Below are 16,371 nucleotides of genomic sequence, written 5' to 3'. Positions count from 1 at the left end.
TTGCAATGCCTGACTGCTTAGTTCAGACTGCATTTATCAGGGCACCAGTTTGGCCTACATACTACATGAACACTTATACTCACACCTTGTGCAGTGGGATTTTTGTTTTCACCTTTTAGAAGCTGCTTCAGTATGAGAGGTGGGTGCTTAAGGATGAGGAGGTGGGTTGCAGGGACAAAATGAAACTGTGGGAAGGATCACATTTAGCTTGGAGAGCGACATCATGTCTTACAGATCTGCAAACAGTGGGGTATCCCAGTTTGGCTCCAACAAGACTCCTGTTAAGCCTGCAGCAAACACTAAACCCATAAAGGTGGCAGTCACTGGGAAGAAAAAAAAAACAAGGAGGAAGGAGGCTGCCTGTACCAGGCAGAGTGAGGCAGCACGCTGCAGTAGGATAATTCACCCATCAAAGGTGGAGCTGAGTGACCTGAAGGGAATTTGCAGGAGCTTTTACATCGAGACTATGGCACAGGTAATGTCCATTTATTCATTTGCCCTAGCAAGCCTCTGGCCTGCCTTTCTTGGGCCCGGGTTAATGCAGAGGCAGGCAAGTGCCTAAGAGCTGAGATACATAGCAAACACTTCTTACACAGGCTATTAGCTACTGAATTTCAACTGAGAGTGCCTGAAAGAGTGAGTGCCTCTTGCAAGACCAAACAAATTCATTTATACCACCAGAAGACTTCAGCCACACATTTTGTTTAAATTCTGAAGGTCATCATTAAGAGAAAGTATAAGAAACTACCCTGAAGTACAATTCTATTTATAGGTCTAGTTATCTATAAAATAATAAAGCTGTGACTAGAAGGTGGCTACTGGATATACATTAACTCTATTGGCCACTATGAGTACTGTGAAATTTTACAGATGATAACCTGATCAACGTTGAGTAAGTCTCCTGGTATAAAGAAAATAAGAAAGAATTTACAAAACGAGACATTTACCTAAGTTTGCAGTAGAACTGGAAACCTTGAACAACATTTACTCAGAATTAGTAGGCTTACTAAGGACAAGGGTCAATGAGCAAGGAATAAATTTTAAAGAAGAGATCCTGTATAAAATCAATGTGTAAATGCCCCTTTCTCGTGTTTTGCTTTGTTTTTATATAAATGTGTATCTGCAGCAAGAATCAAAGATTGCTGTTCTTATTTCATCAACCTCCATGATCCTGAGAAGGCACAGACCCTTTTCAGTCAAGGTGAGAGCCAGATTGCAGAAGCCTTGCACCAGCATATGCTGGTAAGCATTCACACCACAGCAGCCTGCTGAAGTGAGATTAAATGGGACCATCTTCTGCGAGTAAATGCGAACCCAATGTGTCTTAAATGTGCAAGGATTTCAGAGTCTGGTCTTCAGTGACTATTTGTGGTTTCATATCACTGCATGAGCTATAGCACAGTGATAATGACTTAGCTTTTTAGGATTCTCAGAATTAATGCCAGGGTTTGTTTGTGTTTTTTTTTTTAAACCATCTGAGAAGTCTAGACACTGCATCACTAACAGAATTATATGAAAACATTTGCATTACTGGAAAACTGAAGGAAATGAGACTGTTGGCTGGATTATTTTTATCTTTTTTTTTTTTTTTTTTTTCCCATAAAGGAAACCTGCCCTTCCACTTCCAAATCTCTTCCCCTTCAAAGAACAAAAATTGCATCTCTCCTTGACCACTGTGAAGTGGTTATAACTTTAATGAAATGTAGAATAAAACTGCTGCTTTTTTTGTCCCTGGTTCCACCTTCTCATTTGAAAATACCCTGTTCTCCAACAGAAAAGAACATTGTCTTGCTGTGTCCTCTTATCCCATAGTTAGGCATGGAGATGTAGGAACTCGAGAAGAGAAAAGGACCATCTAGTTCATCAGCACCAGTGGCAGTTCAATGAAATACAATATTCAGCCACCACAGTTTTCACTTCAAACTTCAAATATCTTTTGCTACCCAGAAGCATTCTCATTTTCCAGCTCAATCCTCTAATTATTCAATGGCTGTTATTAATCTGAGTTTTTCCCAATTAAAGAATGTGAGAATAAAAGGTATGGAGCTTTTGCATATATTACAATATTTTTGCTAATAATTATCAGTCTGGCCTGAAATATAATAATATAATGCTATTTTACCACACAATTACCATAGTCCTATCAAGAATAGCACTGTCATTCAACAGAATCCCATCACTGGGCCACTGCACTCATTGTTCAGGCAAAGAATAGAAATCTTTACAAGATTTAAACCTCCTTCCCTGCTGCTCAGTAATACAAATGTATTTAGGAACACTGGCTACCACTTCCCTTTCAACCTTCCTAATGAGATGTTACCTAAATCTCTGAGCAAGTTAAATGAAGGTAGAGAGAATAAAACTTCAAGAACTATATTTACAAACTAATCTCCTTTTCTCTTCAGGAGTTCTAAGCATCCTTCACAAATCCCTAACTTTGGAATTCAGAGTAATACAAAGGTATAAAAGAAACAGGGTAGATGAGCTAAACCCCCCACAGCTAACAGGCTTTTTCTTTATTTCTGAAATTCAGGCCTGCTACTAAAGCAAAGTGATCAGAACTAATCAGATAAAGACTATTTAGAGTAAACAAATGTGAGAACAGTCAGATCACCACATACAGCTGTGCACCACGCTCTCACTAGCATACAAAATCCTGTATTCATAAAAACTGTAGTTAATGCAAACAGCACTCCAGGAACGTCTATAGAAACAGATAAATAAAAAACCTGGCTCGTTCGTTTTAACCACTTTTTAGAGTTTAAAGGCTGGCATTAAAAAGGAACTTGGTGAACGTCTCAAATATCTCACCAATGTCTGAAAAATGAGAAAATGGAGGAAAACCCATCAGAGTATGAAAATTAAGTTCCCATTTAGGTTGTATCTTTCATTAAAGGCAAGTGAAACTTCTTATAGGAATACTTCTTTATAACAAGTCGCTCATATTATGTTCACCAGTTTATACACAGCTATGGAACTGGACTTCAGGGTGCCAATGATCCTCGTAGTCCATGCCAGTGTACCTAGGCCCATGATATTTTCACTCTTGTCTTTCTTGTGATGAAGCCTCCACCGTAGGCAGGGATACATGGAGGCTGTCCAGAAACATAGACTGGTTCTCCAGGTATGACTGAGTATACGAATAGCCTCAAGTTGTAAAAACTGCTTTTTTTGCATAATTCAAATAACGCCATAGATCTGACGTATACACCTGCAAGAGAGCAAGACTACTCTTATGCTTAACACAAAGACCAAGACTCTGGTGTTTTGTTGTATTTTCAATTCTTAACTCTTCAGTTCTTATCCATTTCCCTACAAAAGCGGCGTTTTACATTTTTTCTAATACCCTCTATGTACCTGTTCTGTGGATGTACATTATGAGATCTCTGAGGCAATTTTCTGAGCATGGGTTAGTGCATGATTTATTACTGACTGTCCTGTCTGCAGCACCTTGTATAAAACCAGGGTATAGTGGCTATATCATAACAAAAGAGTATACTGCATCAGTCTTGGTCAGCCAAGGACAGAATCACTGAGATTCTGTCACATTTATAGTCTTCTTTCAGATCCTGTATCCTGAAGAATAAAGGGATGACGCAGCAGAATTATAACAGCTTCTTCTGGCATAAAAATTCCCTATGCACCCCCTCAGTTGAAAATTCTTAGGAATTTCCATCTGAATATGATTTTTTTTCAATTAGTCCCTGATGAATGGCTGCTAGTAAAAGAAGATTGATCTGTAAATTTTAATATTTTCAACATAAGTAAATAAATAAACATGTCATTGAAACTCTCAACACACGAGCACATTAAGCTATTATTAATAACATATCCATTTATATGAACAAATAATTGCTTTCTAGAGGTGAACATGTCTTCCGGAGGCTATTAAATCTCCATGAATTTGAAGAGTCTAAAGATAAGCTGACTGCTGTGTGCAAATGTCCATACTGTATGGATGAAGTCGTTCAAACAACAGAAGAACTGCATAGACTTGTTAAATAACAGTTGCTCATCAATCACATACACCTTCCATTTGCTCTTTCAGACCAGACATCAGAGTGGACAGCCCATGGGCCAGCTGTCCAAGTATGAAGCAGATGAAAGCAGGGACAATTACAAGCTTAAAAAAAAAAAAAAAAAAAAAAAAGCAGCACAGTAGAAACACACAAAAAGTCACCTGAATATTAGTATTTTTAATTATCCCAGAAAAAGGAGGAATTGCATCACCTCCTGCATAAAAATGCAGTCATGCCTGACAGATGTAAGGCAGTAAGATAATAGCATTACACCATCAAACTACACCTTGGATGCTCTTAAGAGCAGCTAACGCATGGTATTGCTCGGCCCTTTGTCTCTAAAAGATCCCTAGAATACAAAATATTTGGTAAACTGTAATGAAGGATATCACTGGCTTAAAAAAAAAAAAAAAAAAAAAAACAAATCAAAACAAACAAAAAACAGAAACAAAAACACAAGGGAGAAAAAAAAAAAAAAAGAAAACCAGATTAAAACTCCATCAGAACCACCTGTCCACAAGGACCCTGCATTTAGAGCTGAAGGACTTGCCGATTCAGTGAGCACAAAAGACCTTGCAGGCATCGCCTACGGATCCTGTTGGGGCTTACAGGGGGAGCTAGCCGTGGCATTAGGGATGCCAAAGAGGCTGGCCTCCTGCATCGATGGTGAACACGCAAGTCCAGGCCTAGGCAGGGGGAGGAAACACATTCCCTCTGGGAAATGCTGGGCCCCTGTGCCTGAGAATGCAAGGAAAATCAGCCCGGTGTCAGGCGTGTGTGGCCAAACGTCCTGCAAACTGGGTCTTGGGTGAAGCTCTGGGCTGTCCTTGCTTCTTCCTGCCCTCCTGGGGTCTGGCAGTCCCTGGTCGGACTTCAAGCCGGTGCCCTGCTTCCCTGACTTGGCTCCTCGGACTGATCTGGTCCTCAGTAAGCAGACCTGTAAGCCGACTCGTTAGGAGATCTGGAAGCCTGCCCAAAGCATCGGACGTGGTGAAGCTGCTCTGGAACATGAAATCCTGGGAGCGGTTTGCAGCTGCTGCCTGAAAACTGACAGGGAGCAGGGAAGCAACCGAGAGGGATGTTTAAACCAGTTGGCAGCTGTCAGGATCTTGTGAAGTGTATTTTGCATTTGAACCACCACGAGCCATTGTTTCCGAAAATTAATTTTTGTTTGGAATTTCTGGCTCATGGGAAAATCTTTCTTTTTTGTTTTGGGTTTTTAACAGATGAATCAGAATGAAACCAAATTTCGTAAGATGAATTTCCCACCAACTGGAAAGCATGGATGTTGCTCAGCCCGGTCTTCTTCTATCTGTATCTTGGGCAAAAGGATCAGCCCTGTTCATATTTGGAAAAGGTGGGGATAATAGAGAGTACTAACCTTTAATGGCTAGTGGCAACTTCAATACATTTAAAGTACTATGTTGTAAAATAATGCAGTACAAAATATTACTTCTCATTAGCATATGAAGTGGTCTCTTAAAATCTTTAAACATATTTATATGATCACCATCTTTTCTTACATGGCAGGGTTCTGGAAGATGCCAATAGTAAGCATTTTTGTGAGGGCTTCCTTTTCCCCACTTTCCACAAGCTCTTGAGATTCTTGTGGGAGAAAGGTCCCCTTAAAATTGATGTCAATATCCTACTGATAGAGTGTGGTTGAGTAAGAATATTCCAGAGTCTGCCCCTAAGTATGTTAATTATCAGCTGTGGGAGGATCTCTGAGATACATCAGCTCCAGGCCTGCATAACCAAAAGAGAAGTCTTTCTTTTTAGTAGGGTGCCAGCTAAATGGACTGAACTATATTGCTATGTCATGAGCTTGTCTACCATGTAATGATCTGCTTACAGTGTTGAACTTCTAAACTTGCTTTGTGGTAAACATTACACAGGATGTCTCCCAGTTTGTCATCCAAATGACAAGAGGGGAGGGAGGGAAGGAGGAAAAATACCAAAAAGTAAAAAAAAAAACAAAAAAACCACAACCAAAAACCAGAAGAACAATATATAAAATGAAAGAGCAAAAAAAACCCCTGCCCAATACTTCAAAAAAGAGTCATCCCTCCTTGCCTTAAGCCTTCCTGTTTTGTCATTTAATCACTAATTTCCCTCCTAAACTGTCCTAAAGAGGTCTCTTTAGAATGTCTTCCATTTTTGACTATTGACTACTGCAGATCTTTCACACTATTTCACTGTATTGTTTACTTTGTGCTGAAACACTCTATTTTGTTGGGAAAGTGTGACCAGCACAGTTGATGAACCATAAGTGAAGCAGCCAAGAATGCTAGCTTGATGCTTCAGCTCTGAGCCTCACTTTGTACAGGTGAGCAACTTAAGACCCAGGAAACCTGAGGTATATTTAAAAAAAAAAAAAAAAATAAGTGCAAGCACCCATTCACCATAAGACATTATTTCATACAGCTTTATGGGTGCACTTAGTACTTATTTTCCCAGGAATCACATTAGCAATGCTTGAAGGGGCCAGTAAAACAGATGTGTTTTACTGCTGGTGAAATAGCAGCGTATCCAAGGCTGTTCTTTGTATTCCTTCAGTGCTGGCTTTTCAAAGGAGACAGAGTCAGCTCATATACATTCAAGTTACATACAATTGCCAATCGGTACGGATTTCTGCTTTAACACCCTCTTACAGTTCTAGGCAGTATAAGCACAAATACTGGTGTATGAATTTTAATATTTTTTAGGGCTAATAAAGTCCAGGCCAAGTGAAAAGCAATTCACTTCAGTGGGGAAAAAACCCTCTTAATCAGTCTTGTCCTTACTCTCAGTGCACTGATTGTAAATAGTTTTAGACAGGGCTAAAAAAAGCCTAGCAGCAGTCTCAGGTAAATGCTTGATAGACGAGTATGCTGTAATGGTTGTTCTTGTTATATTTTTTCATGTTCGCACATTCTGTGAAAAATTAAAAGCAAAGCAAAATGTAACAAATTCTTGCCAACTTCCTCCCTTCTCTCTAATTCTAATAGGAGATGGAATATGAGGAGGATAATCCATGAAGGGAATCAACATTGGGGAAGACATTAATACATGTACAAACACCCATATTTCCTCCTTATGAATGCCCTTTATATGACAGAGCTGTCCAAACAGCACTTAAGGAGCAACAGCAAAATGCTTGACAGACAGGCGTGATAAGTTATGGCTCAAAACATTTGCTTGCCAGACAGAAAGGGTGACTTTTTTTTTCTTTCTTTTTTTTTTTTTTTTTTTTTAACTGAAAAATCCTTTAAGGTAAACTCATTCCATGTCCATTGGCACACAGCCATTTTTCTATAAGCTCATATTACTATGCTGTATTTCTAATGGATTGGGTATGATGCTTTTCCATTTTGCTAATGAGAAAAGCTAAAGGCCATTACGTGTTCTGATTAAGATCCCGAGGGAAGAAATGTGATGTGTATATTACCAGGCCGTACGTAAAGGAAGCATGTGGCATTTCTAATCAATCAGATGAAGGGTAGACGGAAAAAGTCTTATCCTGTGACTGCAGAGGAAGAAGATATAGGGGGGAAAGAAACCATAGAAAGTGTCTTTAAAAGGTGACTTACGGGAATCAGTTATAATGATATTAGTATGATCAATGACTACAGCTACTATCTGGGAAGGATGTAATTACCAAAATGAAAACTTTCAAATGGGAAGCCTGATCAAGGGCAGAGGTACTGTCATATTTCTCAGAGCAGTGTCAGCTCTCACCCAGGCAACGTATTGCCGTGTCCCTCAAGCGTTTCCGTATCATCAGGTTGAGCTGCACTTCCCCGGGGTGGGAGCAGACTGAGGGGGCGAGGGGCTGTGAAACTTTGCATCCAGCTCAAAAATGGGCGTAAATCTTGGCCCAAAGGCAAACTCAAGATAAGAAAAGGCAAAACTGGGAAGAGGGAAAATGGAGAAGAGAAAAGCCCCAGTCATGACTGGCTTTAAGGAAAGTTTTGCAGTGGTGCACATTTTAAAACCATTTCCACCAAAAGAAAAGAAATATTGTGGACCAGTGAGCTATTCATCACAAAGGAGATCAAACAAAAAAATGTACCGAGAGATGAACTGTTCGGTTTGCAGAGGATACTCTGGAATATCAGCTAAGACGTTTCACTATACGATTTCTACATGTTTAACCCTGATGGCATAGAACTTTTTCAAGATTACACCTGATTGAAATACAAAGTTTAGAGACATTTTTTCATCCCCTTTTCAATGGCTGCATGGTTACAGCTTGAAAATGCTACAAGATACATGCTCCAAATGGCACATGAAATGAGCAGAGCTTGGAGACGGGTGTTCTAAGAGAGGACAAGATCCTTTGAATGTGTCATAATGCATAGTCAGAGCTGTAGACATATTTTTAATAATAGATTAATTTCACAGAATATTATAAATCACTGCTGAGCATTCAAACTGACAAAAACTTTAACATACTGCCTCCTCTCATGTGGAATCCCATGTGACAGATTAATGAAACATTACTGTCAGTGATGGCAAAACTGTAACAAGTGATAAGACCAGCAGCAGAGACAGTCTTGTGCCCTCTCCCAGGTCTGTATTAGGGCATCTAGCTTTCCTCTGTGGGACACCGCTGATTTTTTACAGATACTTGGGACTGCTTCAGATAGATCCACCTGGGAATAGAAGAAAAGGCTGTAACACTTTCCCCCATCTGCTTTAAAAGAATAGTCAGAAGAAACGCTGGGACTGTGAATCTGGAAAGCCTCTTCGACCCCTCCTTTCATCAGAGGGGCAATACTGAGAAATGTACCCTCTTAAATGTCACTGGTGACAAGGCATGGGTACCACATGCACTGTTGGGAAAAAAATATTAATCGCAGCTGATAAAGCCCATCTACAGCTATCAAACTGAAATTCGAAAATCTTTAGCTTTCCTTAAAGGCATGCATTTGTAAAAAATTCTACACAAGTCCTGACAGGAGTTTTCAGTGAACTTTTCTGAGCCCTCTGCTCCACTCATGTGAAAAGGAACAAACACTGCACAAATGCACCTCAGCCTGTACGGGCAAGTAGGCAGGATGGGGAGAACCAGCCTGGCCTCTTCGAAACCCTGCACCCCAGTCAGAGAACCGTTCTTCTCAGGAGCATCTTGCCGAGTATCAGTTTCTAGGCTAAATTGTCCTTTCTGGTTTTCTGATGCACTTCTGGCTCTGGCACGTGGGCTGACTGGAAAGCTCAGACGTCTTCATTTTGCGTTGGCACTCATGGATCAAGAGCAGCCAAATGTTCCCTTTCTGCTTTCCTTTTACACTCAGAAGAAAAGATTAAGTGCTGTGCAAATATTTGCAATGGACAAAGTCCTAACTGCACGACAGGTCTTCTTGTCCAAGAATACGACAGAGATGACAAAGTGGCTAGTTTTCCATCAAATAAATTTATATGAACACCTTTAAAACCACAGGACTTTGCATGATTCACCTTACAAAGAAGGATCGCTGCTGACATATGAGTGTTATACTGAACTCCCAAGCCTCACGTCTAAAATACAAATTAGCAGAGTTAACATTTAGAAAGTATAAAAATGGCTATTCCTGAAGCTGAATAAGGGCATTTGCAGATTCCTCTCACTTAGTGGCTGGTGTCAAGGACAATGAATTTAATCTTAGGATGGAGGGGGGGTGTGGGGGGGTGATGTGCCAGCCTGTCCAGCCGTAATATCCCCTAATAGCCTTGAAGGAATTGTAATTGTGAACTGAATTAAGCATCTGCTTGACTGTCATCCTAGCCTCAGGACTGGAACTTTTTGCTTGTTGTGAAGGATCATGAGAAAGACTACACAGAGCGTGAAGATGAAAACAGAGTGAGATTAAAACCATTAAATACAGCCACCAAGACACAGCTGTCCATATAGCTAGTGAACTCAAGGAAATATAAATGCCAAAAATGTATTTGACATTCATGATGTATTTTGGCATGGGAATTTAGAACATTATGTTGACGGCAAACTTCTGTTTTGCAATCTTTTTCATTATTATTATTATAGAGGACAGATTATTACAGATTATTCAGTGAGAAGTAAATAAATTTAAATGGACACCGAAGAGGTAAGGAGTAAAGCCAAATTTAACCAGAACTGGTAAAATCTATTATTTTCTTACTGGGAAGAAGGGGCCAGTTAGCAGCTGCCACAACCAGAACAGCCTACAGCAGTCCATCATGCCAAGAGTCTGGGCTTAACCTCAAATGTCCTGCTTGCATTAGCAATCTAACTGAGCCACCCCTGGTTTTGGAATAGGAGCTGCTGTCCATACTATAAGAAAGACTACACTGTAAGGAGTTCATTGTCCTCAAAGGAAATCAAAGGTCTTGCATTAATTTGCTTATTTATTTAAGTGGTGCTATGAGGTTTAATTAATGTTTTTAAATCACTTTGAGAATACAAAATGCAATATATGTGTTTGCTGCTGTTGTCAATTGCTTTCTACCTCAGGATGTCTCTCAAAAGACTGGAGTCTTCTGATGTTTGGGACAAACAGCAAATGCTGTAGATTCCCTCCTGTATCACTTGTACTTTGGAAAAAAAAAAAAAAAAGAAAAAAAAAAGAAGAAACGTTTGACAGAAATCTGCATGATATGTACAGATGGAGTTAAAATATTTCCACAGAAACTCCACAGCTACATAAACTGATCTGCCTAAGAAAGAAGTGTTTCAAACTAACACTAAGTGCTGCAATTTCTTAGTTTGCAATGGGCCTAACTCTGCCTTCAAAGATCTCTACGGAATAATTACAGGCCAAAGACACTAATCCTTTACACTTCTGTGCCAGACTTGTAATTGCAATCATATATTACCATTCCTTAGAACACATATCCAATAGTATATGCAACAAAGTAAAAATCCTAAGATTAAAAATAAACTCAAGATGATGCCGGATTGCTTAAGGCATATTTTTCCCTTTTGAAACACAAGAAAATATAATGCTGCTCATGACATTTGTATGAAAATTAATGAAAAGGAAAAGTGGATTTTTAAGCCTTGAAATGTATCATTCTTTTCTTTGCCTTCTGTTGCAGGTTAATTACTTTAAATTTTTCCATCAATCATTTTCTGATTTCCAACTCTGTTATATAGAATAGAAATTTCAGGAAGGTCAGTGGTCTTCCGCTCTCAATAGATCAGGCACAAACTATAGGAATCTAGTAAGGAAAACTTATTCAACCAGTGTCCATGCACCAAATGGAATTTGTTTCTCCTATTTCCCTACATCCCATAACACCTCAAGGAAATCTGAAGTTATTGCTACTTGTATTATTTTCTACTTCCTAATAAATTTTGTGTAATATGATTAATCTTCCAGAAAGTATAAATGAAAAAAGATATCCTTTTTCTTACATCAAAGAAGAAAGCCTCAATTAAATTAAAATACAATTAATCAAATGATGGCCACCTTGATGAATCAGCCATTTATTATCAGAAAACTAAAGTTTCTAAGAAAAGTCCATTATCTTCACAGGAGATCAGCCCTACTAATAGCTAGTTAGGAGCACCTGTACATTAAAAGAAAGGCAGCAAAATAGGTTTTGCAAGAAAATTAACTGTGGCTACTGAAATTTTGAGCACCAATTTGGGTTCTGTGTATAGACTAGGTAAGATCATCTGTGGGAATACCATCATAGCCAAATGCTCACTTTACCTCATTATTATATTTTTGTCACTCCGACTAGCACTGTCAAAAATTGTCATAGAAAAACCGAACAAATAGAACCCATTTTTTAGCCCAGTGGAGGTGTTTTAGGTGGGAAGGGTTGGCAGCAAAGCAGAATCAGAGTACACAGCAGGGGAACAAGGGAATAGTCAGGTGCCTTAGAGGCTGGAAAAAAAAAAAAAATAGGCAGTTTGGAAATTATAACATTTTTGGTCTATGCTGCAAACCCTGTGTACAACAGTAGTCGGCAGGCCAGAGAACACAAACAGCATGAAGTTTTTGCATCAGTGAAATCTGTTTGTGTCATAGAAATATTATACTGATTTGAGGGAAACCACAGCAAGAGAAACACTCAGCACAGGAAAACAGGGAATTGAGGCTGGTAGAACGTGCAGTAATTTGGACGTTTAGATACCAAGCTCTTAAGAAACTGGCTGTTGCTATATTACAAATACGAAAATTAAAAAGGCAAAATTAGAAGCATTACAAATGTGCCTATCACATTTGAAAATTATAACGAATCCCAAAGGATAGAGCAGTCCTCCGTGGAACTGGAAAAGGATGCGCCTCTCTGAAATGCAATTGCTCCCTGGACCCATCCCAACGTGCCGCAGCTCTCATCTGCCACACAGTAGAAATCTGCCGTGTTCAACAGTTCATTTACCTTGCTAGAAAAACAACTCAATTCAGCAAACTCCCAAATTCACTCGATGCAGCTGCTCTCAAACTCCTTGTTACAGTTTAATGAAATGTGCTGACTGAGCTGTTTCATAGTAAATATTAGTTATAGCAGAACTCTCCTCCCAAATTGAGTCTTTTAGGAGCAAGAGGATTCTACAGCGCCTTAGCACTGACACAGAATCACCCATAACTCACAAATAATAAAATACCATCTGAGGGCACAGAGGTTATTGCCATCAGCAGCTCCCTACGGAACTGTAAATCATTCGAACAAAGCTCACCCTTTTTTGAGAAATTCAGGCTGAAATCACTGTATATACGGGATGCCAGTGTCTTACACAGTGTATGAAGACTGTAACTTTAGCTCCTTCATTTAACCTTGCTTCACAAATGAGTGAACCCTGAACAGGCTGCTCTTTCCAGATGAACACAAGAAAGATACCTCAAAAGCACGGGCAATTTGTCTTAGGGGAAGTTTAAACCTTTGGGCTACCAGCTTGCCGACCATCTGATAAACCACGTGGATTAACTGTGAAATGCACTGTGCACCGAAGTTCAGTGGGATATGCCATGGGAAAAGGCAGTGAAATTCAATGGAATATTATTTTTGTGAGCATCTGCAGGTCCAGGCCTTTGCCCAACACACAGATTATGTTATTCTGTCACTGTCATTAAAACATGAAAAATACTGGATATCCTTCAAATTAAATTCACTTTCATCTCCATTGTATGTATTTTGAATAATGTGGCAATGTGTCACCTTCAGAAACACTGCAGCATCTATAATCTAGCGTTTCTGTGAAGTCACAGTGCCCCTGGAAGTGAAGTTTTCCTTATAAGAAAACACGGGGAATGTAATTCACAGGTTGCTTCTCAGGGTAGAAACATTTTGCTTAACAAAATGTACACATCCCATCTACAAAAAAAAAAAAAAAAAAGCCAAAAGCAAGAAGTATACTTAGTAATTCACAGAACACATGTTGAAATGAGTCAATATTAACATTCGGACCCATTTTTTTTTTTTTTTTCCCCTAAGTGAATACTGTGAATGGTCGCTTGCAACATATGTCTATTCTTTGAGTGTATAAACTTCAGACATTGTAAATAAAATGTTATTTTGATGTAGAGATCTTTTGTGAGTCTTGGTACAACATGCTCAGTAAACATTTTTAAAAGTTTTTATAATTTCCTGAATTCTCAGTACTTAAATGAATAGAAAATAAAAATGAAATTACTATTACTTGTTTTGAACTGCAAGAACAATCTTTCTTCGCAATGAAAAACAGAGGTTGGAGATGGAAAAAGGCTGTTAGGGCATTCCTCTGCTTTTGTGTCAACACCTGAAAGTCTCTCCTGATGGTTCTACGGTGTTTGGCCGAGCTGATGCTAGATGTCCCAAACAATCACCTTTCCATGATTCATTTCAAACACTAGTCTTAATATATTACTGATTTCTGCTATAAATTCAAATTATGCTTTCCCTATTTTACTTTCTGATCCTTATTTATATTGTTAGCACCATTACAGCCATCTCCTCCTGTATACGGATGCCCTTCCCATACCTACTTTGTGTTATAAGCTACTGTTGTCTATCACCTTCATGCCCTTTTTTTTCAGCTAAAGTTTACGACATCTGTGATTGAAGTTGATACAATTCAAGTACTTCACCTTTAGACAGAACTGATATTGTGTGAAGGACTGCAACAGTGCTTAGCAGAAACTAGTTGTTCTTTCATATAATTTATCATGTTGTCCTGTTCCACTGAGGATACAGACCCTTCGAGGATCTCAGGACTTCTTGCTGTGTTTACACACACTTGTAGCATGTGAAGGTATGACCACAGGACTGTTTCCCAGCTCTTGGCAGAGAAGACCTGTGGAAGCATCACCTCTGGGAGATACTTCTTGCTTTTCACATGATCACAGTTTGGCAAAACCCCCCCTCACCTCTCTGAGATCCTCAAACTTATCTTGGATTACAGAGGCCCTACAGAGTTTGTCTGCACCACTGATGATTTGGATTCATTACTTCTCTGGAAATCCATATTCATCATTTCTGTCAGAACAACATGAGTCTACTTTAAACACAGGCAGGACAATAAAAGCAAGTTTCATTCTAATAAGGCAAAGAGTTACATTCTTGATTACAAAATGGAAAACACATTTACAAAAGAGAAACACAGCAAGAAAATAGATGACAGACCTGACATTTACAGTATTTTGTTTTCCATCTTTTATTGAGTTTGTCAGTTGTAGGTGTGGTAGGATGTTTCAAACCTAGAATTACTTCCAGCTCCTTAAAAAATACTATTTATTCCTCTTTTCTACTTCCCTGACTGTTAAATAAGGAACCTCTTCCAGCTAAATCTTATACAAATCACTAAAGCCAAATCAAACCAAACTAAACTAAAACCTTCTCTCCCCAAAACCCGTCCTGATATTTGAGGCATCAGCACGATTTCACGTGAACATTCGTGAACATATGCTGTGTTCCTCTTAACATTCAGTGTTTTTAGGGGAATGATCTACCAGTAGCTAGCACAACGAGTTCACGGTCTTGGTTCGTCTCTAGCAGACGTATGAACAAAAACTTCAGGGAGTAGGACTAAAGGTGATCCTTTTTGGGGAGGATATGCTGCAGTCCAATAACTATATGCCAGATAATCTAAGTCTTATGGATTTTGGTTTATACACACTATTGCAAAATAAAAACGTTTATTTTATATGCAGTGCACGGCTATCACTATATAACAAACATGCATTGGAAGAGGTGGCTTTGAACTATGTTTCCATTGTCCTTCCTGGTAGCACTTCTATAAATCACAAAATAGAACTACAGCAGTCATATGTAAGAAAATACATGAGAAACAAGCCTCTAAATATTCTAGTTCACAGATATGTGAAGCCATCTGCAAATTAATTATACGAATGACATTATTGTATGATGATGAAAATTAAGTTATATTACTTATGGCACTTCTGGCAGATACCTTTTGCTTTGCTGATCCATTACTGTTGTTTCGTGTTGATTTAACTTTTTATCACTACAATCAGGGAGTTGAGTCCTTCTCTGAACGGGAATCTGGGCTAATGTTGCTTTCAGTCAGTAGCTGATACCTCAAAGAGAGGGAAGGAGTCCTCAACAAAAACACTTGTTCATTTGTGGAAGTGTCATGTGAAGGTAAAATTTAACACAGAATAAAAGCTACTGACATGCTGGGATCGTATGAAGGGCTGCTTGAACCAAAAATGGAATTCCCTCCATCTGTTTATTCTCTACATTCCCCATCTCTGCCCATGGCGGGCAGTGGCTTGAATGTAGGCATACTTGCACATAAAGGCAAACAGTAAGCCACAAATGGTAGGAAAGCAAACCTGAGTTCAGAAGAGAAGGGGGAACACTACAGAAATGAGATTTTATAAACTCTATTCATTCAAAAATACCATCTACCCACAGCTATGGTCAAACATAGACTGTGGAACCCATGCCGAGACAGCTGATTAGAAAGAGCCTCCTCTACACAAGTGCTGACCAGCCCAGTTCTTACAAGAGTCTGTGGGAATTCAAGATGGTCCAAAAAGGGAAAAGATCACATCTTTCCTTGTTCACTCTACCAGGTGTTTGGCCTATACCATCGAACTAATAATTTTTCCACCTTGCTGTTGCACCTGCAAATATTTCCTTATAGAAACATCAAATCTGTTTTTTTTTTTTTTAAGGTCGATAACCTATTTTTCTCAATAATATTTAGTGGCAGAAAATTCTGCAAATTGATTAAATGCTTCATCAAAAAGCTATTTGTTCTCTGTTGACTGCTTGGAATCTGGTGCTTTTCAGTTGCACCAAGTGCCCCTTTTTAATCTCAAATTATGTATCAGGCAAATTGGAGCTGCCTTTCGAGAGCCTGTTTGGGAAGGAAAGTGCAGGTGGAGTTATTTGTTTTTTATAAATCTCGAGAGAGCTTATGCTATTCTCCTTTCCAACCAGAAGAATTTCCCCTGAA

The 16,371-nt window shown here is 39.0% G+C and overlaps 1 protein-coding gene across 6 annotated transcripts in view; it reads right to left on the bottom strand.

Moving 5' to 3' along the window:
• Positions 1–16,371, bottom strand: part of RBMS3 (RNA binding motif single stranded interacting protein 3) — a 721,589-nt gene that overhangs the window by 17,187 nt on the left and 688,031 nt on the right. The gene's annotated exons all lie outside the window — the stretch shown is intronic.

Source organism: Tyto alba, unplaced genomic scaffold (genome assembly GCF_018691265.1).
Source record: "Tyto alba isolate M040663 unplaced genomic scaffold, T.alba_DEE_v4.0 Super-Scaffold_46, whole genome shotgun sequence".
NCBI lineage: Eukaryota > Metazoa > Chordata > Aves > Strigiformes > Tytonidae > Tyto > Tyto alba.
Note: the sequence above shows the minus strand (reverse complement) of the source record. Positions and strands in the feature narration are given on the sequence as shown.